Here is a 24,713-nt window from a genome sequence, read left to right as displayed (position 1 = left end):
AACAAAGTTTCTTAACAGATAATGTAACCATAAATAGTTATATATCAAGTGTTATTAATTAACCTAACGATTATCGTGAACTGCATAGGCTAAAATAGGCGAAAAACAACATTGCTTACAAACTGAAACAGAACAATTAAACGGTGTACATACTACGTCTTCATCATTGAGTGTAAAATGTCAAAGGTTTTCTATCGCCAAACTTCTTCGACAAGAACAATATGACATGTAAATAAATAAAATATCTATAATTAAATAGCATTTAATACATATTGTAAATGAAATATAATTATCGTTTAACAGAAAGTAATAAAAGTATTTAAATAAGTATAAGTTCTATAATAGACTACTTTATGTTGTTTAATCTAGAGTTTGAGCCTATAATTGATATTATTCTTCGAAATAATCATGAAGCGTTCAATGCATGTTAATATTCTATACCAACAGTTGTAAAGGAAAAATAAATATAGTTACAAACCAACAAAGTTTCTTAACAGATAATGTAACCATAAATAGTTATATATCAAGTGTTCTTAATTAACCTAACGATTATCGTGAACTGCATAGGCTATCTAATATTAATGTCGAATTGGGGGTTAGCGCGAACGCAGTCCCCCGCTACCATAAATTATACACCCGAGTTCCCCACGTTTGGGGGAATCGCAAGGGTCAACCGCAGCCGTGTGTGCAATGCCGAGGCCTCATCTTGGGAGGACATTCCTTCCTGATCAAAGTCGCTCCTGTGCCAGGTAAGTATGCTTAAACGCCATACCACGTTCTTAGCTGAGATATTGGCTTGGTATTGTTGTACAAGTGTCATTCTGGTATTTATATTCAGTTACAGTGTCATAATGTAAATGGTAATTTACATCTTGCATGATGTTCTCCGATCTCTCTATCATTTCAAGAACTTGCTGTGGCGGCTCTTCTCCGTTGTCCAGATACTACCAGCGGTTCTCTAAACGTGCTGCATATTATTGATACAATTTGTCCGGAGAAGTATAACATGAGGAATGTCAGAGAATGCGTTCGTCAGATCTTCAGTGAATCACCGTATATCGAAAAGGTTGACAGACACAGGTATGTGATTTACATTATTAAACCAACTTATTCATTGCAATAACTATGTTGGCCTTTACAGGTAACGCATTATTTGTAATAACCTTTTCTTAAATAAAACTCACTGCCTGCAACTTACTTACAGTACTTATTCGGTTACAGTACTTTGTCATTTTACTTATTAATGCTCCCTACATTTGTAATTTTAACAGAAATACCATTGATTATCATCCTTATTATTTATTTACATGATCATCATTATTAATAAATAAGTTTGTTTTCTTGTTATAGGTATCGATTGACAGACGGTTGGCAATACTATCTGCCATATATCATTATAGTGAATGGAACGAAGTACCACGTAACATCCAACACTTACAACGAGTGGGTGGCATACCTGTATACGATATCACGCAATGCACCGATGGAGCTAGATTTCCAATCCATAAACCACTTGAATTGCAGCGATAGAAATGGCGAAAAACAACATTGCTTACAAACTGAAACAGAACAATTAAACGGTGTACATACTACGTCTTCATCATTGAGTGTAAAATGTCAAAGGTTTTCTATCGCCAAACTTCTTCGACAAGAACAATATGACATGTAAATAAATAAAATATCTATAATTAAATAGCATTTAATACATATTGTAAATGAAATATAATTATCGTTTAACAGAAAGTAATAAAAGTATTTAAATAAGTATAAGTTCTATAATAGACTACTTTAATGTTGTTTAATCTAGAGTTTGAGCCTATAATTGATATTATTCTTCGAAATAATCATGAAGCGTTCAATGCATGTTAATATTCTATACCAACAGTTGTAAAGGAAAAATAAATATAGTTACAAACCAACAAAGTTTCTTAACAGATAATGTAACCATAAATAGTTATATATCAAGTGTTCTTAATTAACCTAACGATTATCGTGAACTGCATAGGCTATCTAATATTAATGTCGAATTGGGGGTTAGCGCGAACGCAGTCCCCCGCTACCATAAATTATACACCCGAGTTCCCCACGTTTGGGGGAATCGCAAGGGTCAACCGCAGCCGTGTGTGCAATGCCGAGGCCTCATCTTGGGAGGACATTCCTTCCTGATCAAAGTCGCTCCTGTGCCAGGTAAGTATGCTTAAACGCCATACCACGTTCTTAGCTGAGATATTGGCTTGGTATTGTTGTACAAGTGTCATTCTGGTATTTATATTCAGTTACAGTGTCATAATGTAAATGGTAATATAATCTTCTGTAACTTACAGTAACTGTAGTCTATTCTCAAACATATTTTCATATCAACTAAATTTAAATCTAGTTGTTTGTAATAGTATTGGAAGTTTTAATTTCATACCGACAAATCATTAAAGTGTCATCCGCTTTTTTTTGCTTTACCGTTTCTATTGTTTTAAAATTGTTTATTGTTGAGATTGCGCCCGCGTTACTCAACGCAGCCATTGTTTCTATTGTGTTTTTCTTGTTCTTTCATTAATATCTAACCAACAAAGACATTTTTAAAATGGTGTGCCTTTGATTTCTACGGCATTCAACTATTAAAGTCAACTGAATTATCTGAAAAGCTACCATTCGACTATTATCCGAACGACGAGTAACCTAAATATGTCTATCATGATGTTCTCCGATCTCACCGATACATTGATGATGCCTCTATCATTTCAAGAACTTGTTGTGGCGGCTCTTCTCCGTTGTCCAGATACTACCAGCGGTTCTCTAAACGTGCTGCATATTATTGATACAATTTGTCCGGAGAAGTATAACATGAGGAATGTCAGAGAATGCGTTCGTCAGATCTTCAGTGAATCTCCGTATATCGAAAAGGTTGACAGACACAGGTATGTGATTTACATTATTAAACCAACTTATTCATTGCAATAACTATGTTGGCCTTTACAGGTAACGCATTATTTGTAATAACCTTTTCTTAAATAAAACTCACTGCCTGCAACTTACTTACAGTACTTATTCGGTTACAGTACTTTGTCATTTTACTTAATAATGCTCCCTACATTTGTAATTTTAACAGAAATACCATTGATTATCATCCTTATTATTTATTTACATGATCATCATTATTAATAAATAAGTTTGTTTTCTTGTTATAGGTATCGATTGACAGACGGTTGGCAATACTATCTGCCATATATCATTATAGTGAATGGAACGAAGTACCACGTAACATCCAACACTTACAACGAGTGGGTGGCATACCTGTATACGATATCACGCAATGCACCGATGGAGCTAGATTTCCAATCCATAAACCACTTGAATTGCAGCGATAGAAATGGCGAAAAACAACATTGCTTACAAACTGAAACAGAACAATTAAACGGTGTACATACTACGTCTTCATCATTGAGTGTAAAATGTCAAAGGTTTTCTATCGCCAAACTTCTTCGACAAGAACAATATGACATGTAAATAAATAAAATATCTATAATTAAATAGCATTTAATACATATTGTAAATGAAATATAATTATCGTTTAACAGAAAGTAATAAAAGTATTTAAATAAGTATAAGTTCTATAATAGACTACTTTATGTAGTTTAATCTAGAGTTTGAGCCTATAATTGATATTATTCTTCGAAATAATCATGAAGCGTTCAATGCTAATGTAATATTCTATACCAACAGTTGTAAAGGAAAAATAAATATAGTTACAAACCAACAAAGTTTCTTAACAGATAATGTAACCATAAATAGTTATATATCAAGTGTTCTTAATTAACCTAACGATTATCGTGAACTGCATAGGCTATCTAATATTAATGTCGAATTGGGGGTTAGCGCGAACGCAGTCCCCCGCTACCATAAATTATACACCCGAGTTCCCCACGTTTGGGGGAATCGCAAGGGTCAACCGCAGCCGTGTGTGCAATGCCGAGGCCTCATCTTGGGAGGACATTCCTTCCTGATCAAAGTCGCTCCTGTGCCAGGTAAGTATGCTTAAACGCCATACCACGTTCTTAGCTGAGATATTGGCTTGGTATTGTTGTACAAGTGTCATTCTGGTATTTATATTCAGTTACAGTGTCATAATGTAAATGGTAATATAATCTTCTGTAACTTACAGTAACTGTAGTCTATTCTCAAACATATTTTCATATCAACTAAATTTAAATCTAGTTGTTTGTAATAGTATTGGAAGTTTTAATTTCATACCGACAAATCATTAAAGTGTCATCCGCTTTTTTTTGCTTTACCGTTTCTATTGTTTTAAAATTGTTTATTGTTGAGATTGCGCCCGCGTTACTCAACGCAGCCATTGTTTCTATTGTGTTTTTCTTGTTCTTTCATTAATATCTAACCAACAAAGACATTTTTAAAATGGTGTGCCTTTGATTTCTACGGCATTCAACTATTAAAGTCAACTGAATTATCTGAAAAGCTACCATTCGACTATTATCCGAACGACGAGTAACCTAAATATGTCTATCATGATGTTCTCCGATCTCACCGATACATTGATGATGCCTCTATCATTTCAAGAACTTGTTGTGGCGGCTCTTCTCCGTTGTCCAGATACTACCAGCGGTTCTCTAAACGTGCTGCATATTATTGATACAATTTGTCCGGAGAAGTATAACATGAGGAATGTCAGAGAATGCGTTCGTCAGATCTTCAGTGAATCTCCGTATATCGAAAAGGTTGACAGACACAGGTATGTGATTTACATTATTAAACCAACTTATTCATTGCAATAACTATGTTGGCCTTTACAGGTAACGCATTATTTGTAATAACCTTTTCTTAAATAAAACTCACTGCCTGCAACTTACTTACAGTACTTATTCGGTTACAGTACTTTGTCATTTTACTTAATAATGCTCCCTACATTTGTAATTTTAACAGAAATACCATTGATTATCATCCTTATTATTTATTTACATGATCATCATTATTAATAAATAAGTTTGTTTTCTTGTTATAGGTATCGATTGACAGACGGTTGGCAATACTATCTGCCATATATCATCAAATCAAATCAAATCAAATTATCAAAATAAATATAGTTACAAACCAACAAAGTTTCTTAACAGATAATGTAACCATAAATAGTTATATATCAAGTGTTATTAATTAACCTAACGATTATCGTGAACTGCATAGGCTAAAATAGGCGAAAAACAACATTGCTTACAAACTGAAACAGAACAATTAAACGGTGTACATACTACGTCTTCATCATTGAGTGTAAAATGTCAAAGGTTTTCTATCGCCAAACTTCTTCGACAAGAACAATATGACATGTAAATAAATAAAATATCTATAATTAAATAGCATTTAATACATATTGTAAATGAAATATAATTATCGTTTAACAGAAAGTAATAAAAGTATTTAAATAAGTATAAGTTCTATAATAGACTACTTTATGTTGTTTAATCTAGAGTTTGAGCCTATAATTGATATTATTCTTCGAAATAATCATGAAGCGTTCAATGCATGTTAATATTCTATACCAACAGTTGTAAAGGAAAAATAAATATAGTTACAAACCAACAAAGTTTCTTAACAGATAATGTAACCATAAATAGTTATATATCAAGTGTTCTTAATTAACCTAACGATTATCGTGAACTGCATAGGCTATCTAATATTAATGTCGAATTGGGGGTTAGCGCGAACGCAGTCCCCCGCTACCATAAATTATACACCCGAGTTCCCCACGTTTGGGGGAATCGCAAGGGTCAACCGCAGCCGTGTGTGCAATGCCGAGGCCTCATCTTGGGAGGACATTCCTTCCTGATCAAAGTCGCTCCTGTGCCAGGTAAGTATGCTTAAACGCCATACCACGTTCTTAGCTGAGATATTGGCTTGGTATTGTTGTACAAGTGTCATTCTGGTATTTATATTCAGTTACAGTGTCATAATGTAAATGGTAATTTACATCTTGCATGATGTTCTCCGATCTCACCGATACATTGATGATGCCTCTATCATTTCAAGAACTTGCTGTGGCGGCTCTTCTCCGTTGTCCAGATACTACCAGCGGTTCTCTAAACGTGCTGCATATTATTGATACAATTTGTCCGGAGAAGTATAACATGAGGAATGTCAGAGAATGCGTTCGTCAGATCTTCAGTGAATCACCGTATATCGAAAAGGTTGACAGACACAGGTATGTGATTTACATTATTAAACCAACTTATTCATTGCAATAACTATGTTGGCCTTTACAGGTAACGCATTATTTGTAATAACCTTTTCTTAAATAAAACTCACTGCCTGTAACTTACTTACAGTACTTATTCGGTTACAGTACTTTGTCATTTTACTTAATAATGCTCCCTACATTTGTAATTTTAACAGAAATACCATTGATTATCATCCTTATTATTTATTTACATGATCATCATTATTAATAAATAAGTTTGTTTTCTTGTTATAGGTATCGATTGACAGACGGTTGGCAATACTATCTGCCATATATCATTATAGTGAATGGAACGAAGTACCACGTAACATCCAACACTTACAACGAGTGGGTGGCATACCTGTATACGATATCACGCAATGCACCGATGGAGCTAGATTTCCAATCCATAAACCACTTGAATTGCAGCGATAGAAATGGCGAAAAACAACATTGCTTACAAACTGAAACAGAACAATTAAACGGTGTACATACTACGTCTTCATCATTGAGTGTAAAATGTCAAAGGTTTTCTATCGCCAAACTTCTTCGACAAGAACAATATGACATGTAAATAAATAAAATATCTATAATTAAATAGCATTTAATACATATTGTAAATGAAATATAATTATCGTTTAACAGAAAGTAATAAAAGTATTTAAATAAGTATAAGTTCTATAATAGACTACTTTAATGTTGTTTAATCTAGAGTTTGAGCCTATAATTGATATTATTCTTCGAAATAATCATGAAGCGTTCAATGCATGTTAATATTCTATACCAACAGTTGTAAAGGAAAAATAAATATAGTTACAAACCAACAAAGTTTCTTAACAGATAATGTAACCATAAATAGTTATATATCAAGTGTTCTTAATTAACCTAACGATTATCGTGAACTGCATAGGCTATCTAATATTAATGTCGAATTGGGGGTTAGCGCGAACGCAGTCCCCCGCTACCATAAATTATACACCCGAGTTCCCCACGTTTGGGGGAATCGCAAGGGTCAACCGCAGCCGTGTGTGCAATGCCGAGGCCTCATCTTGGGAGGACATTCCTTCCTGATCAAAGTCGCTCCTGTGCCAGGTAAGTATGCTTAAACGCCATACCACGTTCTTAGCTGAGATATTGGCTTGGTATTGTTGTACAAGTGTCATTCTGGTATTTATATTCAGTTACAGTGTCATAATGTAAATGGTAATATAATCTTCTGTAACTTACAGTAACTGTAGTCTATTCTCAAACATATTTTCATATCAACTAAATTTAAATCTAGTTGTTTGTAATAGTATTGGAAGTTTTAATTTCATACCGACAAATCATTAAAGTGTCATCCGCTTTTTTTTGCTTTACCGTTTCTATTGTTTTAAAATTGTTTATTGTTGAGATTGCACCCGCGTTACTCAACGCAGCCATTGTTTCTATTGTGTTTTTCTTGTTCTTTCATTAATATCTAACCAACAAAGACATTTTTAAAATGGTGTGCCTTTGATTTCTACGGCATTCAACTATTAAAGTCAACTGAATTATCTGAAAAGCTACCATTCGACTATTATCCGAACGACGAGTAACCTAAATATGTCTATCATGATGTTCTCCGATCTCACCGATACATTGATGATGCCTCTATCATTTCAAGAACTTGTTGTGGCGGCTCTTCTCCGTTGTCCAGATACTACCAGCGGTTCTCTAAACGTGCTGCATATTATTGATACAATTTGTCCGGAGAAGTATAACATGAGGAATGTCAGAGAATGCGTTCGTCAGATCTTCAGTGAATCTCCGTATATCGAAAAGGTTGACAGACACAGGTATGTGATTTACATTATTAAACCAACTTATTCATTGCAATAACTATGTTGGCCTTTACAGGTAACGCATTATTTGTAATAACCTTTTCTTAAATAAAACTCACTGCCTGCAACTTACTTACAGTACTTATTCGGTTACAGTACTTTGTCATTTTACTTAATAATGCTCCCTACATTTGTAATTTTAACAGAAATACCATTGATTATCATCCTTATTATTTATTTACATGATCATCATTATTAATAAATAAGTTTGTTTTCTTGTTATAGGTATCGATTGACAGACGGTTGGCAATACTATCTGCCATATATCATTATAGTGAATGGAACGAAGTACCACTTAACATCCAACACTTACAACGAGTGGGTGGCATACCTGTATACGATATCACGCAATGCACCGATGGAGCTAGATCTCCAATCCATAAACCACTTGAATTGCAGCGATAGAAATGGCGAAAAACAACATTGCTTACAAACTGAAACAGAACAATTAAACGGTGTACATACTACGTCTTCATCATTGAGTGTAAAATGTCAAAGGTTTTCTATCGCCAAACTTCTTCGACAAGAACAATATGACATGTAAATAAATAAAATATCTATAATTAAATAGCATTTAATACATATTGTAAATGAAATATAATTATCGTTTAACAGAAAGTAATAAAAGTATTTAAATAAGTTCTATAATAGACTACTTTATTTTGTTTAATCTAGAGTTTGAGCCTATAATTGATATTCTTCGAAATAATCATGAAGCGTTCAATGCATGTTAATATTCTATACCAACAGATTTCCAATCCATAAACCACTTGAATTGCAGCGATAGAAATGGCGAAAAACAACATTGCTTACAAACTGAAACAGAACAATTAAACGGTGTACATACTACGTCTTCATCATTGAGTGTAAAATGTCAAAGGTTTTCTATCGCCAAACTTCTTCGACAAGAACAATATGACATGTAAATAAATAAAATATCTATAATTAAATAGCATTTAATACATATTGTAAATGAAATATAATTATCGTTTAACAGAAAGTAATAAAAGTATTTAAATAAGTATAAGTTCTATAATAGACTACTTTATTTTGTTTAATCTAGAGTTTGAGCCTATAATTGATATTCTTCGAAATAATCATGAAGCGTTCAATGCATGTTAATATTCTATACCAACAGTTGTAAAGGAAAAATAAATATAGTTACAAACCAACAAAGTTTCTTAACAGATAATGTAACCATAAATAGTTATATATCAAGTGTTCTTAATTAACCTAACGATTATCGTGAACTGCATAGGCTATCTAATATTAATGTCGAATTGGGGGTTAGCGCGAACGCAGTCCCCCGCTACCATAAATTATACACCCGAGTTCCCCACGTTTGGGGGAATCGCAAGGGTCAACCGCAGCCGTGTGTGCAATGCCGAGGCCTCATCTTGGGAGGACATTCCTTCCTGATCAAAGTCGCTCCTGTGCCAGGTAAGTATGCTTAAACGCCATACCACGTTCTTAGCTGAGATATTGGCTTGGTATTGTTGTACAAGTGTCATTCTGGTATTTATATTCAGTTACAGTGTCATAATGTAAATGGTAATATAATCTTCTGTAACTTACAGTAACTGTAGTCTATTCTCAAACATATTTTCATATCAACTAAATTTAAATGCTAGTTGTTTGTAATAGTATTGGAAGTTTTAATTTCATACCGACAAATCATTAAAGTGTCATCCGCTTTCTTTGCTTTACCGTTTCTATTGTTTTAAAATTGTTTATTGTTGCGATTGCGCCCGCGTTACTCAACGCAGCCATTGTTTCTATTGTGTTTTTCTTGTTCTTTCATTAATATCTAACCAACAAAGACATTTTTAAAATGGTGTGCCTTTGATTTCTACGGCATTCAACTATTAAAGTCAACTGAATTATCTGAAAAGCTACCATTCGACTATTATCCGAACTACGAGTAACCTAAATATGTCTTGCATGATGTTCTCCGATCTCACCGATACATTGATGATGCCTCTATCATTTCAAGAACTTGCTGTGGCGGCTCTTCTCCGTTGTCCAGATACTACCAGCGGTTCTCTAAACGTGCTGCATATTATTGATACAATTTGTCCGGAGAAGTATAACATGAGGAATGTCAGAGAATGCGTTCGTCAGATCTTCAGTGAATCACCGTATATCGAAAAGGTTGACAGACACAGGTATGTGATTTACATTATTAAACCAACTTATTCATTGCAATAACTATGTTGGCCTTTACAGGTAACGCATTATTTGTAATAACCTTTTCTTAAATAAAACTCACTGCCTGCAACTTACTTACAGTACTTATTCGGTTACAGTACTTTGTCATTTTACTTAATAATGCTCCCTACATTTGTAATTTTAACAGAAATACCATTGATTATCATCCTTATTATTTATTTACATGATCATCATTATTAATAAATAAGTTTGTTTTCTTGTTATAGGTATCGATTGACAGACGGTTGGCAATACTATCTGCCATATATCATTATAGTGAATGGAACGAAGTACCACGTAACATCCAACACTTACAACGAGTGGGTGGCATACCTGTATACGATATCACGCAATGCACCGATGGAGCTAGATTTCCAATCCATAAACCACTTGAATTGCAGCGATAGAAATGGCGAAAAACAACATTGCTTACAAACTGAAACAGAACAATTAAACGGTGTACATACTACGTCTTCATCATTGAGTGTAAAATGTCAAAGGTTTTCTATCGCCAAACTTCTTCGACAAGAACAATATGACATGTAAATAAATAAAATATCTATAATTAAATAGCATTTAATACATATTGTAAATGAAATATAATTATCGTTTAACAGAAAGTAATAAAAGTATTTAAATAAGTATAAGTTCTATAATAGACTACTTTATGTAGTTTAATCTAGAGTTTGAGCCTATAATTGATATTATTCTTCGAAATAATCATGAAGCGTTCAATGCTAATGTAATATTCTATACCAACAGTTGTAAAGGAAAAATAAATATAGTTACAAACCAACAAAGTTTCTTAACAGATAATGTAACCATAAATAGTTATATATCAAGTGTTCTTAATTAACCTAACGATTATCGTGAACTGCATAGGCTATCTAATATTAATGTCGAATTGGGGGTTAGCGCGAACGCAGTCCCCCGCTACCATAAATTATACACCCGAGTTCCCCACGTTTGGGGGAATCGCAAGGGTCAACCGCAGCCGTGTGTGCAATGCCGAGGCCTCATCTTGGGAGGACATTCCTTCCTGATCAAAGTCGCTCCTGTGCCAGGTAAGTATGCTTAAACGCCATACCACGTTCTTAGCTGAGATATTGGCTTGGTATTGTTGTACAAGTGTCATTCTGGTATTTATATTCAGTTACAGTGTCATAATGAAAATGGTAATATAATCTTCTGTAACTTACAGTAACTGTAGTCTATTCTCAAACATATTTTCATATCAACTAAATTTAAATGCTAGTTGTTTGTAATAGTATTGGAAGTTTTAATTTCATACCGACAAATCATTAAAGTGTCATCCGCTTTCTTTGCTTTACCGTTTCTATTGTTTTAAAACTGTTTATTGTTGCGATTGCGCCCGCGTTACTCAACGCAGCCATTGTTTCTATTGTGTTTTTCTTGTTCTTTCATTAATATCTAACCAACAAAGACATTTTTAAAATGGTGTGCCTTTGATTTCTACGGCATTCAACTATTAAAGTCAACTGAATTATCTGAAAAGCTACCATTCGACTATTATCCGAACTACGAGTAACCTAAATATGTCTTGCATGATGTTCTCCGATCTCACCGATACATTGATGATGCCTCTATCATTTCAAGAACTTGTTGTGGCGGCTCTTTTCCGTTGTCCAGATACTACCAGCGGTTCTCTAAACGTGCTGCATATTATTGATACAATTTGTCCGGAGAAGTATAACATGAGGAATGTCAGAGAATGCGTTCGTCAGATCTTCAGTGAATCACCGTATATCGAAAAGGTTGACAGACACAGGTATGTGATTTACATTATTAACCAACTTATTCATTGCAATAACTATGTTGGCCTTTACAGGTAACGCATTATTTGTAATAACCTTTTCTTAAATAAAACTCACTGCCTGCAACTTACTTACAGTACTTATTCGGTTACAGTACTTTGTCATTTTACTTAATAATGCTCCCTACATTTGTAATTTTAACAGAAATACCATTGATTATCATCCTTATTATTTATTTACATGATCATCATTATTAATAAATAAGTTTGTTTTCTTGTTATAGGTATCGATTGACAGACGGTTGGCAATACTATCTGCCATATATCATTATAGTGAATGGAACGAAGTACCACGTAACATCCAACACTTACAACGAGTGGGTGGCATACCTGTATACGATATCACGCAATGCACCGATGGAGCTAGATCTCCAATCCATAAACCACTTGAATTGCAGCGATAGAAATGGCGAAAAACAACATTGCTTACAAACTGAAACAGAACAATTAAACGGTGTACATACTACGTCTTCATCATTGAGTGTAAAATGTCAAAGGTTTTCTATCGCCAAACTTCTTCGACAAGAACAATATGACATGTAAATAAATAAAATATCTATAATTAAATAGCATTTAATACATATTGTAAATGAAATATAATTATCGTTTAACAGAAAGTAATAAAAGTATTTAAATAAGTATAAGTTCTATAATAGACTACTTTATGTTGTTTAATCTAGAGTTTGAGCCTATAATTGATATTATTCTTCAAAATAATCATGAAGCGTTCAATGCATGTTAATATTCTATACCAACAGTTGTAAAGGAAAAATAAATATAGTTACAAACCAACAAAGTTTCTTAACAGATAATGTAACCATAAATAGTTATATATCAAGTGTTCTTAATTAACCTAACGATTATCGTGAACTGCATAGGCTATCTAATATTAATGTCGAATTGGGGGTTAGCGCGAACGCAGTCCCCCGCTACCATAAATTATACACCCGAGTTCCCCACGTTTGGGGGAATCGCAAGGGTCAACCGCAGCCGTGTGTGCAATGCCGAGGCCTCATCTTGGGAGGACATTCCTTCCTGATCAAAGTCGCTCCTGTGCCAGGTAAGTATGCTTAAACGCCATACCACGTTCTTAGCTGAGATATTGGCTTGGTATTGTTGTACAAGTGTCATTCTGGTATTTATATTCAGTTACAGTGTCATAATGTAAATGGTAATATAATCTTCTGTAACTTACAGTAACTGTAGTCTATTCTCAAACATATTTTCATATCAACTAAATTTAAATGCTAGTTGTTTGTAATAGTATTGGAAGTTTTAATTTCATACCGACAAATCATTAAAGTGTCATCCGCTTTCTTTGCTTTACCGTTTCTATTGTTTTAAAACTGTTTATTGTTGCGATTGCGCCCGCGTTACTCAACGCAGCCATTGTTTCTATTGTGTTTTTCTTGTTCTTTCATTAATATCTAACCAACAAAGACATTTTTAAAATGGTGTGCCTTTGATTTCTACGGCATTCAACTATTAAAGTCAACTGAATTATCTGAAAAGATCTCACCGGAGAAGTATAACATGAGGAATCATGTCAGAGAATGCGTTCGTCAGATCTTCAGTGAATCTCCGTATATCGAAAAGGTTGACAGACACAGGTATGTGATTTACATTATTAAACCAACTTATTCATTGCAATAACTATGTTGGCCTTTACAGGTAACGCATTATTTGTAATAACCTTTTCTTAAATAAAACTCACTGCCTGCAACTTACTTACAGTACTTATTCGGTTACAGTACTTTGTCATTTTACTTAATAATGCTCCCTACATTTGTAATTTTAACAGAAATACCATTGATTATCATCCTTATTATTTATTTACATGATCATCATTATTAATAAATAAGTTTGTTTTCTTGTTATAGGTATCGATTGACAGACGGTTGGCAATACTATCTGCCATATATCATTATAGTGAATGGAACGAAGTACCACGTAACATCCAACTCTTACAACGAGTGGGTGGCATACCTGTATACGATATCACGCAATGCACCGATGGAGCTAGATCTCCAATCCATAAACCACTTGAATTGCAGCGATAGAAATGGCGAAAAACAACATTGCTTACAAACTGAAACAGAACAATTAAACGGTGTACATACTACGTCTTCATCATTGAGTGTAAAATGTCAAAGGTTTTCTATCGCCAAACTTCTTCGACAAGAACAATATGACATGTAAATAAATAAAATATCTATAATTAAATAGCATTTAATACATATTGTAAATGAAATATAATTATCGTTTAACAGAAAGTAATAAAAGTATTTAAATAAGTATAAGTTCTATAATAGACTACTTTATGTTGTTTAATCTAGAGTTTGAGCCTATAATTGATATTATTCTTCGAAATAATCATGAAGCGTTCAATGCATGTTAATATTCTATACCAACAGTTGTAAAGGAAAAATAAATATAGTTACAAACCAACAAAGTTTCTTAACAGATAATGTAACCATAAATAGTTATATATCAAGTGTTCTTAATTAACCTAACGATTATCGTGAACTGCATAGGCTATCTAATATTAATGTCGAATTGGGGGTTAGCGCGAACGCAGTCCCCCGCTACCATAAATTATACACCCGAGTTCCCCACGTTTGGGGGAATCGCAAGGGTCAACCGCAGCCGTGTGTGCAATGCCGAGGCCTCATCTTGGGAGGACATTCCTTCCTGATCAAAGTCGCTCCTGTGCCAGGTAAGTATGCTTAAACGCCATACCACGTTCTTAGCTGAGATATTGGCTTGGTATTGTTGTACAAGTGTCATTCTGGTATTTATATTCAGTTACAGTGTCATAATGTAAATGGTAAGATAATCTTCTGTAACTTACAGTAACTGTAGTCTATTCTCAAACATATTTTCATATCAACTAAATTTAAATGCTAGTTGTTTGTAATAGTATTGGAAGTTTTAATTTCATACCGACAAATCATTAAAGTGTCATCCGCTTTTTTTGCTTTACCGTTTCTATTGTTTTAAAATTGTTTATTGTTGCGATTGCGCCCGCGTTACTCAACGCAGCCATTGTTTCTATTGTGTTTTTCTTGTTCTTTCATTAATATCTAACCAACAAAGACATTTTTAAAATGGTGTGCATTTGATTTCTACGGCATTCAACTATTAAAGTCAACTGAATTATCTGAAAAGCTACCATTCGACTATTATCCGAACGACGAGTAACCTAAATATGTCTATCATGATGTTCTCCGATCTCACCGATACATTGATGATGCCTCTATCATTTCAAGAACTTGTTGTGGCGGCTCTTCTCCGTTGTCCAGATACTACCAGCGGTTCTCTAAACGTGCTGCATATTATTGATACAATTTGTCCGGAGAAGTATAACATGAGGAATGTCAGAGAATGCGTTCGTCAGATCTTCAGTGAATCTCCGTATATCGAAAAGGTTGACAGACACAGGTATGTGATTTACATTATTAAACCAACTTATTCATTGCAATAACTATGTTGGCCTTTACAGGTAACGCATTATTTGTAATAACCTTTTCTTAAATAAAACTCACTGCCTGCAACTTACTTACAGTACTTATTCGGTTACAGTACTTTGTCATTTTACTTAATAATGCTCCCTACATTTGTAATTTTAACAGAAATACCATTGATTATCATCCTTATTATTTATTTACATGATCATCATTATTAATAAATAAGTTTGTTTTCTTGTTATAGGTATCGATTGACAGACGGTTGGCAATACTATCTGCCATATATCATTATAGTGAATGGAACGAAGTACCACGTAACATCCAACACTTACAACGAGTGGGTGGCATACCTGTATACGATATCACGCAATGCACCGATGGAGCTAGATCTTCAATCCATAAACCACTTGAATTGCAGCGATAGAAATGGCGAAAAACAACATTGCTTACAAACTGAAACAGAACAATTAAACGTTGTACATACTACGTCTTCATCATTGAGTGTAAAATGTCAAAGGTTTTCTATCGCCAAACTTCTTCGACAAGAACAATATGACATGTAAATAAATAAAATATCTATATTTAAATAGCATTTAATACATATTGTAAATGAAATATAATTATCGTTTAACAGAAAGTAATAAAAGTATTTAAATAAGTATAAGTTCTATAATAGACTACTTTATGTTGTTTAATCTAGAGTTTGAGCCTATAATTGATATTATTCTTCGAAATAATCATGAAGCGTTCAATGCATGTTAATATTCTATACCAAAAGTTGTAAAGGAAAAATAAATATAGTTACAAACCAACAAAGTTTCTTAACAGATAATGTAACCATAAATAGTTATATATCAAGTGTTCTTAATTAACCTAACGATTATCGTGAACTGCATAGGCTATCTAATATTAATGTCGAATTGGGGGTTAGCGCGAACGCAGTCCCCCGCTACCATAAATTATACACCCGAGTTCCCCACGTTTGGGGGAATCGCAAGGGTCAACCGCAGCCGTGTGTGCAATGCCGAGGCCTCATCTTGGGAGGACATTCCTTCCTGATCAAAGTCGCTCCTGTGCCAGGTAAGTATGCTTAAACGCCATACCACGTTCTTAGCTGAGATATTGGCTTGGTATTGTTGTACAAGTGTCATTCTGGTATTTATATTCAGTTACAGTGTCATAATGTAAATGGTAATATAATCTTCTGTAACTTACAGTAACTGTAGTCTATTCTCAAACATATTTTCATATCAACTAAATTTAAATGCTAGTTGTTTGTAATAGTATTGGAAGTTTTAATTTCATACCGACAAATCATTAAAGTGTCATCCGCTTTCTTTGCTTTACCGTTTCTATTGTTTTAAAATTGTTTATTGTTGCGATTGCGCCCGCGTTACTCAACGCAGCCATTGTTTCTATTGTGTTTTTCTTGTTCTTTCATTAATATCTAACCAACAAAGACATTTTTAAAATGGTGTGCCTTTGATTTCTACGGCATTCAACTATTAAAGTCAACTGAATTATCTGAAAAGCTACCATTCGACTATTATCCGAACTACGAGTAACCTAAATATGTCTTGCATGATGTTCTCCGATCTCACCGATACATTGATGATGCCTCTATCATTTCAAGAACTTGTTGTGGCGGCTCTTCTCCGTTGTCCAGATACTACCAGCGGTTCTCTAAACGTGCTGCATATTATTGATACAATTTGTCCGGAGAAGTATAACATGAGGAATGTCAGAGAATGCGTTCGTCAGATCTTCAGTGAATCTCCGTATATCGAAAAGGTTGACAGACACAGGTATGTGATTTACATTATTAAACCAACTTATTCATTGCAATAACTATGTTGGCCTTTACAGGTAACGCATTATTTGTAATAACCTTTTCTTAAATAAAACTCACTGCCTGCAACTTACTTACAGTACTTATTCGGTTACAGTACTTTGTCATTTTACTTAATAATGCTCCCTACATTTGTAATTTTAACAGAAATACCATTGATTATCATCCTTATTATTTATTTACATGATCATCATTATTAATAAATAAGTTTGTTTTCTTGTTATAGGTATCGATTGACAGACGGTTGGCAATACTATCTGCCATATATCATTATAGTGAATGGAACGAAGTACCACGTAACATCCAACACTTACAACGAGTGGGTGGCATACCTGTATACGATATCACGCAATGCACCGATGGAGCTAGATCTCCAATCCATAAACCACTTGAATTGCAGCGATAGAAATGGCGAAAAACAACATTGCTTACAAACTGAAACAGAACAATTAAACGGTGTACATACTACGTCTTCATCATTGAGTGTAAAATGTCAAAGGTTTTCTATCGCCAAACTTCTTCGACAAGAACAATATGACATGTAAATAAATAAAATATCTATAATTAAATAGCATTTAATACATATTGTAAATGAAATATAATTATCGTTTAACAGAAAGTAATAAAAGTATTTAAATAAGTATAAGTTCTATAATAGACTACTTTATGTTGTTTAATCTAGAGTTTGAGCCTATAATTGATATTATTCTTCGAAATAATCATGAAGCGTTCAATGCATGTTAATATTCTATACCAAAAGTTGTAAAGGAAAAATAAATATAGTTACAAACCAACAAAGTTTCTTAACAGATAATGTAACCATAAATAGTTATATATCAAGTGTTCTTAATTAACCTAACGATTATCGTGAACTGTATAGGCTATCTAATATTAATGTCGAATTGGGGGTTAGCGCGAACGCAGTCCCCCGCTACCATAAATTATACACCCGAGTTCCCCACGTTTGGGGGAATCGCAAGGGTCAACCGCAGCCGTGTGTGCAATGCCGAGGCCTCATCTTGGGAGGACATTCCTTCCTGATCAAAGTCGCTCCTGTGCCAGGTAAGTATGCTTAAACGCCATACCACGTTCTTAGCTGAGATATTGGCTTGGTATTGTTGTACAAGTGTCATTCTGGTATTTATATTCAGTTACAGTGTCATAATGTAAATGGTAATATAATCTTCTGTAACTTACAGTAACTGTAGTCTATTCTCAAACATATTTTCATATCAACTAAATTTAAATGCTAGTTGTTTGTAATAGTATTGGAAGTTTTAATTTCATACCGACAAATCATTAAAGTGTCATCCGCTTTCTTTGCTTTACCGTTTCTATTGTTTTAAAATTGTTTATTGTTGCGATTGCGCCCGCGTTACTCAACGCAGCCATTGTTTCTATTGTGTTTTTCTTGTTCTTTCATTAATATCTAACCAACAAAGACATTTTTAAAATGGTGTGCCTTTGATTTCTACGGCATTCAACTATTAAAGTCAACTGAATTATCTGAAAAGCTACCATTCGACTATTATCCGAACTACGAGTAACCTAAATATGTCTTGCATGATGTTCTCCGATCTCACCGATACATTGATGATGCCTCTATCATTTCAAGAACTTGTTGTGGCGGCTCTTCTCCGTTGTCCAGATACTACCAGCGGTTCTCTAAACGTGCTGCATATTATTGATACAATTTGTCCGGAGAAGTATAAACATGAGGAATGTCAGAGAATGCGTTCGTCAGATCTTCAGTGAATCACCGTATATCGAAAAGGTTGACAGACACAGGTATGTGATTTACATTATTAACCAACTTATTCATTGCAATAACTATGTTGGCCTTTACAGGTAACGCATTATTTGTAATAACCTTTTCTTAAATAAAACTCACTGCCTGCAACTTACTTACAGTACTTATTCGGTTACAGTACTTTGTCATTTTACTTAATAATGCTCCCTACATTTGTAATTTTAACAGAAATACCATTGATTATCATCCTTATTATTTATTTACATGATCATCATTATTAATAAATAAGTTTGTTTTCTTGTTATAGGTATCGATTGACAGACGGTTGGCAATACTATCTGCCATATATCATTATAGTGAATGGAACGAAGTACCACGTAACATCCAACACTTACAACGAGTGGGTGGCATACCTGTATACGATATCACGCAATGCACCGATGGAGCTAGATCTCCAATCCATAAACCACTTGAATTGCAGCGATAGAAATGGCGAAAAACAACATTGCTTACAAACTGAAACAGAACAATTAAACGGTGTACATACTACGTCTTCATCATTGAGTGTAAAATGTCAAAGGTTTTCTATCGCCAAACTTCTTCGACAAGAACAATATGACATGTAAATAAATAAAATATCTATAATTAAATAGCATTTAATACATATTGTAAATGAAATATAATTATCGTTTAACAGAAAGTAATAAAAGTATTTAAATAAGTATAAGTTCTATAATAGACTACTTTATGTTGTTTAATCTAGAGTTTGAGCCTATAATTGATATTATTCTTCGAAATAATCATGAAGCGTTCAATGCATGTTAATATTCTATACCAAAAGTTGTAAAGGAAAAATAAATATAGTTACAAACCAACAAAGTTTCTTAACAGATAATGTAACCATAAATAGTTATATATCAAGTGTTCTTAATTAACCTAACGATTATCGTGAACTGCATAGGCTATCTAATATTAATGTCGAATTGGGGGTTAGCGCGAACGCAGTCCCCCGCTACCATAAATTATACACCCGAGTTCCCCACGTTTGGGGGAATCGCAAGGGTCAACCGCAGCCGTGTGTGCAATGCCGAGGCCTCATCTTGGGAGGACATTCCTTCCTGATCAAAGTCGCTCCTGTGCCAGGTAAGTATGCTTAAACGCCATACCACGTTCTTAGCTGAGATATTGGCTTGGTATTGTTGTACAAGTGTCATTCTGGTATTTATATTCAGTTACAGTGTCATAATGTAAATGGTAATATAATCTTCTGTAACTTACAGTAACTGTAGTCTATTCTCAAACATATTTTCATATCAACTAAATTTAAATGCTAGTTGTTTGTAATAGTATTGGAAGTTTTAATTTCATACCGACAAATCATTAAAGTGTCATCCGCTTTCTTTGCTTTACCGTTTCTATTGTTTTAAAATTGTTTATTGTTGCGATTGCGCCCGCGTTACTCAACGCAGCCATTGTTTCTATTGTGTTTTTCTTGTTCTTTCATTAATATCTAACCAACAAAGACATTTTTAAAATGGTGTGCCTTTGATTTCTACGGCATTCAACTATTAAAGTCAACTGAATTATCTGAAAAGCTACCATTCGACTATTATCCGAACTACGAGTAACCTAAATATGTCTTGCATGATGTTCTCCGATCTCACCGATACATTGATGATGCCTCTATCATTTCAAGAACTTGTTGTGGCGGCTCTTCTCCGTTGTCCAGATACTACCAGCGGTTCTCTAAACGTGCTGCATATTATTGATACAATTTGTCCGGAGAAGTATAACATGAGGAATGTCAGAGAATGCGTTCGTCAGATCTTCAGTGAATCTCCGTATATCGAAAAGGTTGACAGACACAGGTATGTGATTTACATTATTAAACCAACTTATTCATTGCAATAACTATGTTGGCCTTTACAGGTAACGCATTATTTGTAATAACCTTTTCTTAAATAAAACTCACTGCCTGCAACTTACTTACAGTACTTATTCGGTTACAGTACTTTGTCATTTTACTTAATAATGCTCCCTACATTTGTAATTTTAACAGAAATACCATTGATTATCATCCTTATTATTTATTTACATGATCATCATTATTAATAAATAAGTTTGTTTTCTTGTTATAGGTATCGATTGACAGACGGTTGGCAATACTATCTGCCATATATCATTATAGTGAATGGAACGAAGTACCACGTAACATCCAACACTTACAACGAGTGGGTGGCATACCTGTATACGATATCACGCAATGCACCGATGGAGCTAGATCTCCAATCCATAAACCACTTGAATTGCAGCGATAGAAATGGCGAAAAACAACATTGCTTACAAACTGAAACAGAACAATTAAACGTTGTACATACTACGTCTTCATCATTGAGTGTAAAATGTCAAAGGTTTTCTATCGCCAAACTTCTTCGACAAGAACAATATGACATGTAAATAAATAAAATATCTATAATTAAATAGCATTTAATACATATTGTAAATGAAATATAATTATCGTTTAACAGAAAGTAATAAAAGTATTTAAATAAGTATAAGTTCTATAATAGACTACTTTATGTTGTTTAATCTAGAGTTTGAGCCTATAATTGATATTATTCTTCGAAATAATCATGAAGCGTTCAATGCATGTTAATATTCTATACCAAAAGTTGTAAAGGAAAAATAAATATAGTTACAAACCAACAAAGTTTCTTAACAGATAATGTAACCATAAATAGTTATATATCAAGTGTTCTTAATTAACCTAACGATTATCGTGAACTGCATAGGCTATCTAATATTAATGTCGAATTGGGGGTTAGCGCGAACGCAGTCCCCCGCTACCATAAATTATACACCCGAGTTCCCCACGTTTGGGGGAATCGCAAGGGTCAACCGCAGCCGTGTGTGCAATGCCGAGGCCTCATCTTGGGAGGACATTCCTTCCTGATCAAAGTCGCTCCTGTGCCAGGTAAGTATGCTTAAACGCCATACCACGTTCTTAGCTGAGATATTGGCTTGGTATTGTTGTACAAGTGTCATTCTGGTATTTATATTCAGTTACAGTGTCATAATGTAAATGGTAATATAATCTTCTGTAACTTACAGTAACTGTAGTCTATTCTCAAACATATTTTCATATCAACTAAATTTAAATGCTAGTTGTTTGTAATAGTATTGGAAGTTTTAATTTCATACCGACAAATCATTAAAGTGTCATCCGCTTTCTTTGCTTTACCGTTTCTATTGTTTTAAAATTGTTTATTGTTGCGATTGCGCCCGCGTTACTCAACGCAGCCATTGTTTCTATTGTGTTTTTCTTGTTCTTTCATTAATATCTAACCAACAAAGACATTTTTAAAATGGTGTGCCTTTGATTTCTACGGCATTCAACTATTAAAGTCAACTGAATTATCTGAAAAGCTACCATTCGACTATTATCCGAACTACGAGTAACCTAAATATGTCTTGCATGATGTTCTCCGATCTCACCGATACATTGATGATGCCTCTATCATTTCAAGAACTTGTTGTGGCGGCTCTTCTCCGTTGTCCAGATACTACCAGCGGTTCTCTAAACGTGTTGCATATTATTGATACAATTTGTCCGGAGAAGTATAACATGAGGAATGTCAGAGAATGCGTTCGTCAGATCTTCAGTGAATCACCGTATATCGAAAAGGTTGACAGACACAGGTATGTGATTTACATTATTAACCAACTTATTCATTGCAATAACTATGTTGGCCTTTACAGGTAACGCATTATTTGTAATAACCTTTTCTTAAATAAAACTCACTGCCTGCAACTTACTTACAGTACTTATTCGGTTACAGTACTTTGTCATTTTACTTAATAATGCTCCCTACATTTGTAATTTTAACAGAAATACCATTGATTATCATCCTTATTATTTATTTACATGATCATCATTATTAATAAATAAGTTTGTTTTCTTGTTATAGGTATCGATTGACAGACGGTTGGCAATACTATCTGCCATATATCATTATAGTGAATGGAACGAAGTACCACGTAACATCCAACACTTACAACGAGTGGGTGGCATACCTGTATACGATATCACGCAATGCACCGATGGAGCTAGATCTCCAATCCATAAACCACTTGAATTGCAGCGATAGAAATGGCGAAAAACAACATTGCTTACAAACTGAAACAGAACAATTAAACGGTGTACATACTACGTCTTCATCATTGAGTGTAAAATGTCAAAGGTTTTCTATCGCCAAACTTCTTCGACAAGAACAATATGACATGTAAATAAATAAAATATCTATAATTAAATAGCATTTAATACATATTGTAAATGAAATATAATTATCGTTTAACAGAAAGTAATAAAAGTATTTAAATAAGTATAAGTTCTATAATAGACTACTTTATGTTGTTTAATCTAGAGTTTGAGCCTATAATTGATATTATTCTTCGAAATAATCATGAAGCGTTCAATGCATGTTAATATTCTATACCAAAAGTTGTAAAGGAAAAATAAATATAGTTACAAACCAACAAAGTTTCTTAACAGATAATGTAACCATAAATAGTTATATATCAAGTGTTCTTAATTAACCTAACGATTATCGTGAACTGCATAGGCTATCTAATATTAATGTCGAATTGGGGGTTAGCGCGAACGCAGTCCCCCGCTACCATAAATTATACACCCGAGTTCCCCACGTTTGGGGGAATCGCAAGGGTCAACCGCAGCCGTGTGTGCAATGCCGAGGCCTCATCTTGGGAGGACATTCCTTCCTGATCAAAGTCGCTCCTGTGCCAGGTAAGTATGCTTAAACGCCATACCACGTTCTTAGCTGAGATATTGGCTTGGTATTGTTGTACAAGTGTCATTCTGGTATTTATATTCAGTTACAGTGTCATAATGTAAATGGTAATATAATCTTCTGTAACTTACAGTAACTGTAGTCTATTCTCAAACATATTTTCATATCAACTAAATTTAAATGCTAGTTGTTTGTAATAGTATTGGAAGTTTTAATTTCATACCGACAAATCATTAAAGTGTCATCCGCTTTCTTTGCTTTACCGTTTCTATTGTTTTAAAATTGTTTATTGTTGCGATTGCGCCCGCGTTACTCAACGCAGCCATTGTTTCTATTGTGTTTTTCTTGTTCTTTCATTAATATCTAACCAACAAAGACATTTTTAAAATGGTGTGCCTTTGATTTCTACGGCATTCAACTATTAAAGTCAACTGAATTATCTGAAAAGCTACCATTCGACTATTATCCGAACTACGAGTAACCTAAATATGTCTTGCATGATGTTCTCCGATCTCACCGATACATTGATGATGCCTCTATCATTTCAAGAACTTGTTGTGGCGGCTCTTCTCCGTTGTCCAGATACTACCAGCGGTTCTCTAAACGTGTTGCATATTATTGATACAATTTGTCCGGAGAAGTATAACATGAGGAATGTCAGAGAATGCGTTCGTCAGATCTTCAGTGAATCACCGTATATCGAAAAGGTTGACAG

General features: G+C 34.0%; 14 non-coding genes across 14 annotated transcripts; all 14 read right to left on the bottom strand.

Moving 5' to 3' along the window:
• Nucleotides 1–590: 590 nt before the first annotated feature.
• On the bottom strand, nucleotides 591–757 carry LOC144843925 (U1 spliceosomal RNA). Its single transcript, XR_013612360.1, has one exon. It is a non-coding gene; the product is annotated as a U1 spliceosomal RNA (small nuclear RNA).
• Nucleotides 758–2,028: 1,271 nt separating this feature from the next.
• On the bottom strand, nucleotides 2,029–2,195 carry LOC144843924 (U1 spliceosomal RNA). Its single transcript, XR_013612359.1, has one exon. It is a non-coding gene; the product is annotated as a U1 spliceosomal RNA (small nuclear RNA).
• Nucleotides 2,196–3,860: 1,665 nt separating this feature from the next.
• On the bottom strand, nucleotides 3,861–4,027 carry LOC144843923 (U1 spliceosomal RNA). The gene has a single exon (XR_013612358.1). It is a non-coding gene; the product is annotated as a U1 spliceosomal RNA (small nuclear RNA).
• Nucleotides 4,028–5,695: 1,668 nt separating this feature from the next.
• LOC144843922 (U1 spliceosomal RNA) lies at nucleotides 5,696–5,862 on the bottom strand. Its single transcript, XR_013612357.1, has one exon. It is a non-coding gene; the product is annotated as a U1 spliceosomal RNA (small nuclear RNA).
• Nucleotides 5,863–7,153: 1,291 nt separating this feature from the next.
• Nucleotides 7,154–7,320, bottom strand: LOC144843921 (U1 spliceosomal RNA). Its single transcript, XR_013612356.1, has one exon. It is a non-coding gene; the product is annotated as a U1 spliceosomal RNA (small nuclear RNA).
• A 2,043-nt stretch (nucleotides 7,321–9,363) lies between these two features.
• On the bottom strand, nucleotides 9,364–9,530 carry LOC144843920 (U1 spliceosomal RNA). Its single transcript, XR_013612355.1, has one exon. It is a non-coding gene; the product is annotated as a U1 spliceosomal RNA (small nuclear RNA).
• A 1,665-nt stretch (nucleotides 9,531–11,195) lies between these two features.
• On the bottom strand, nucleotides 11,196–11,362 carry LOC144843918 (U1 spliceosomal RNA). The gene has a single exon (XR_013612354.1). It is a non-coding gene; the product is annotated as a U1 spliceosomal RNA (small nuclear RNA).
• A 1,663-nt stretch (nucleotides 11,363–13,025) lies between these two features.
• LOC144843917 (U1 spliceosomal RNA) lies at nucleotides 13,026–13,192 on the bottom strand. Its single transcript, XR_013612353.1, has one exon. It is a non-coding gene; the product is annotated as a U1 spliceosomal RNA (small nuclear RNA).
• Nucleotides 13,193–14,681: 1,489 nt separating this feature from the next.
• LOC144843916 (U1 spliceosomal RNA) lies at nucleotides 14,682–14,848 on the bottom strand. Its single transcript, XR_013612352.1, has one exon. It is a non-coding gene; the product is annotated as a U1 spliceosomal RNA (small nuclear RNA).
• Nucleotides 14,849–16,512: 1,664 nt separating this feature from the next.
• LOC144843915 (U1 spliceosomal RNA) lies at nucleotides 16,513–16,679 on the bottom strand. Its single transcript, XR_013612351.1, has one exon. It is a non-coding gene; the product is annotated as a U1 spliceosomal RNA (small nuclear RNA).
• Nucleotides 16,680–18,343: 1,664 nt separating this feature from the next.
• LOC144843914 (U1 spliceosomal RNA) lies at nucleotides 18,344–18,510 on the bottom strand. Its single transcript, XR_013612350.1, has one exon. It is a non-coding gene; the product is annotated as a U1 spliceosomal RNA (small nuclear RNA).
• Nucleotides 18,511–20,174: 1,664 nt separating this feature from the next.
• LOC144843913 (U1 spliceosomal RNA) lies at nucleotides 20,175–20,341 on the bottom strand. Its single transcript, XR_013612349.1, has one exon. It is a non-coding gene; the product is annotated as a U1 spliceosomal RNA (small nuclear RNA).
• A 1,664-nt stretch (nucleotides 20,342–22,005) lies between these two features.
• LOC144843912 (U1 spliceosomal RNA) lies at nucleotides 22,006–22,172 on the bottom strand. Its single transcript, XR_013612348.1, has one exon. It is a non-coding gene; the product is annotated as a U1 spliceosomal RNA (small nuclear RNA).
• A 1,663-nt stretch (nucleotides 22,173–23,835) lies between these two features.
• LOC144843911 (U1 spliceosomal RNA) lies at nucleotides 23,836–24,002 on the bottom strand. Its single transcript, XR_013612347.1, has one exon. It is a non-coding gene; the product is annotated as a U1 spliceosomal RNA (small nuclear RNA).
• Nucleotides 24,003–24,713: the final 711 nt, after the last annotated feature.

This window comes from Antedon bifida, chromosome 5 (assembly GCF_963402885.1).
Source record: "Antedon bifida chromosome 5, ecAntBifi1.1, whole genome shotgun sequence".
Lineage (NCBI taxonomy): Eukaryota > Metazoa > Echinodermata > Crinoidea > Comatulida > Antedonidae > Antedon > Antedon bifida.
This window is presented reverse-complemented; position numbering and strand designations above follow the sequence as displayed.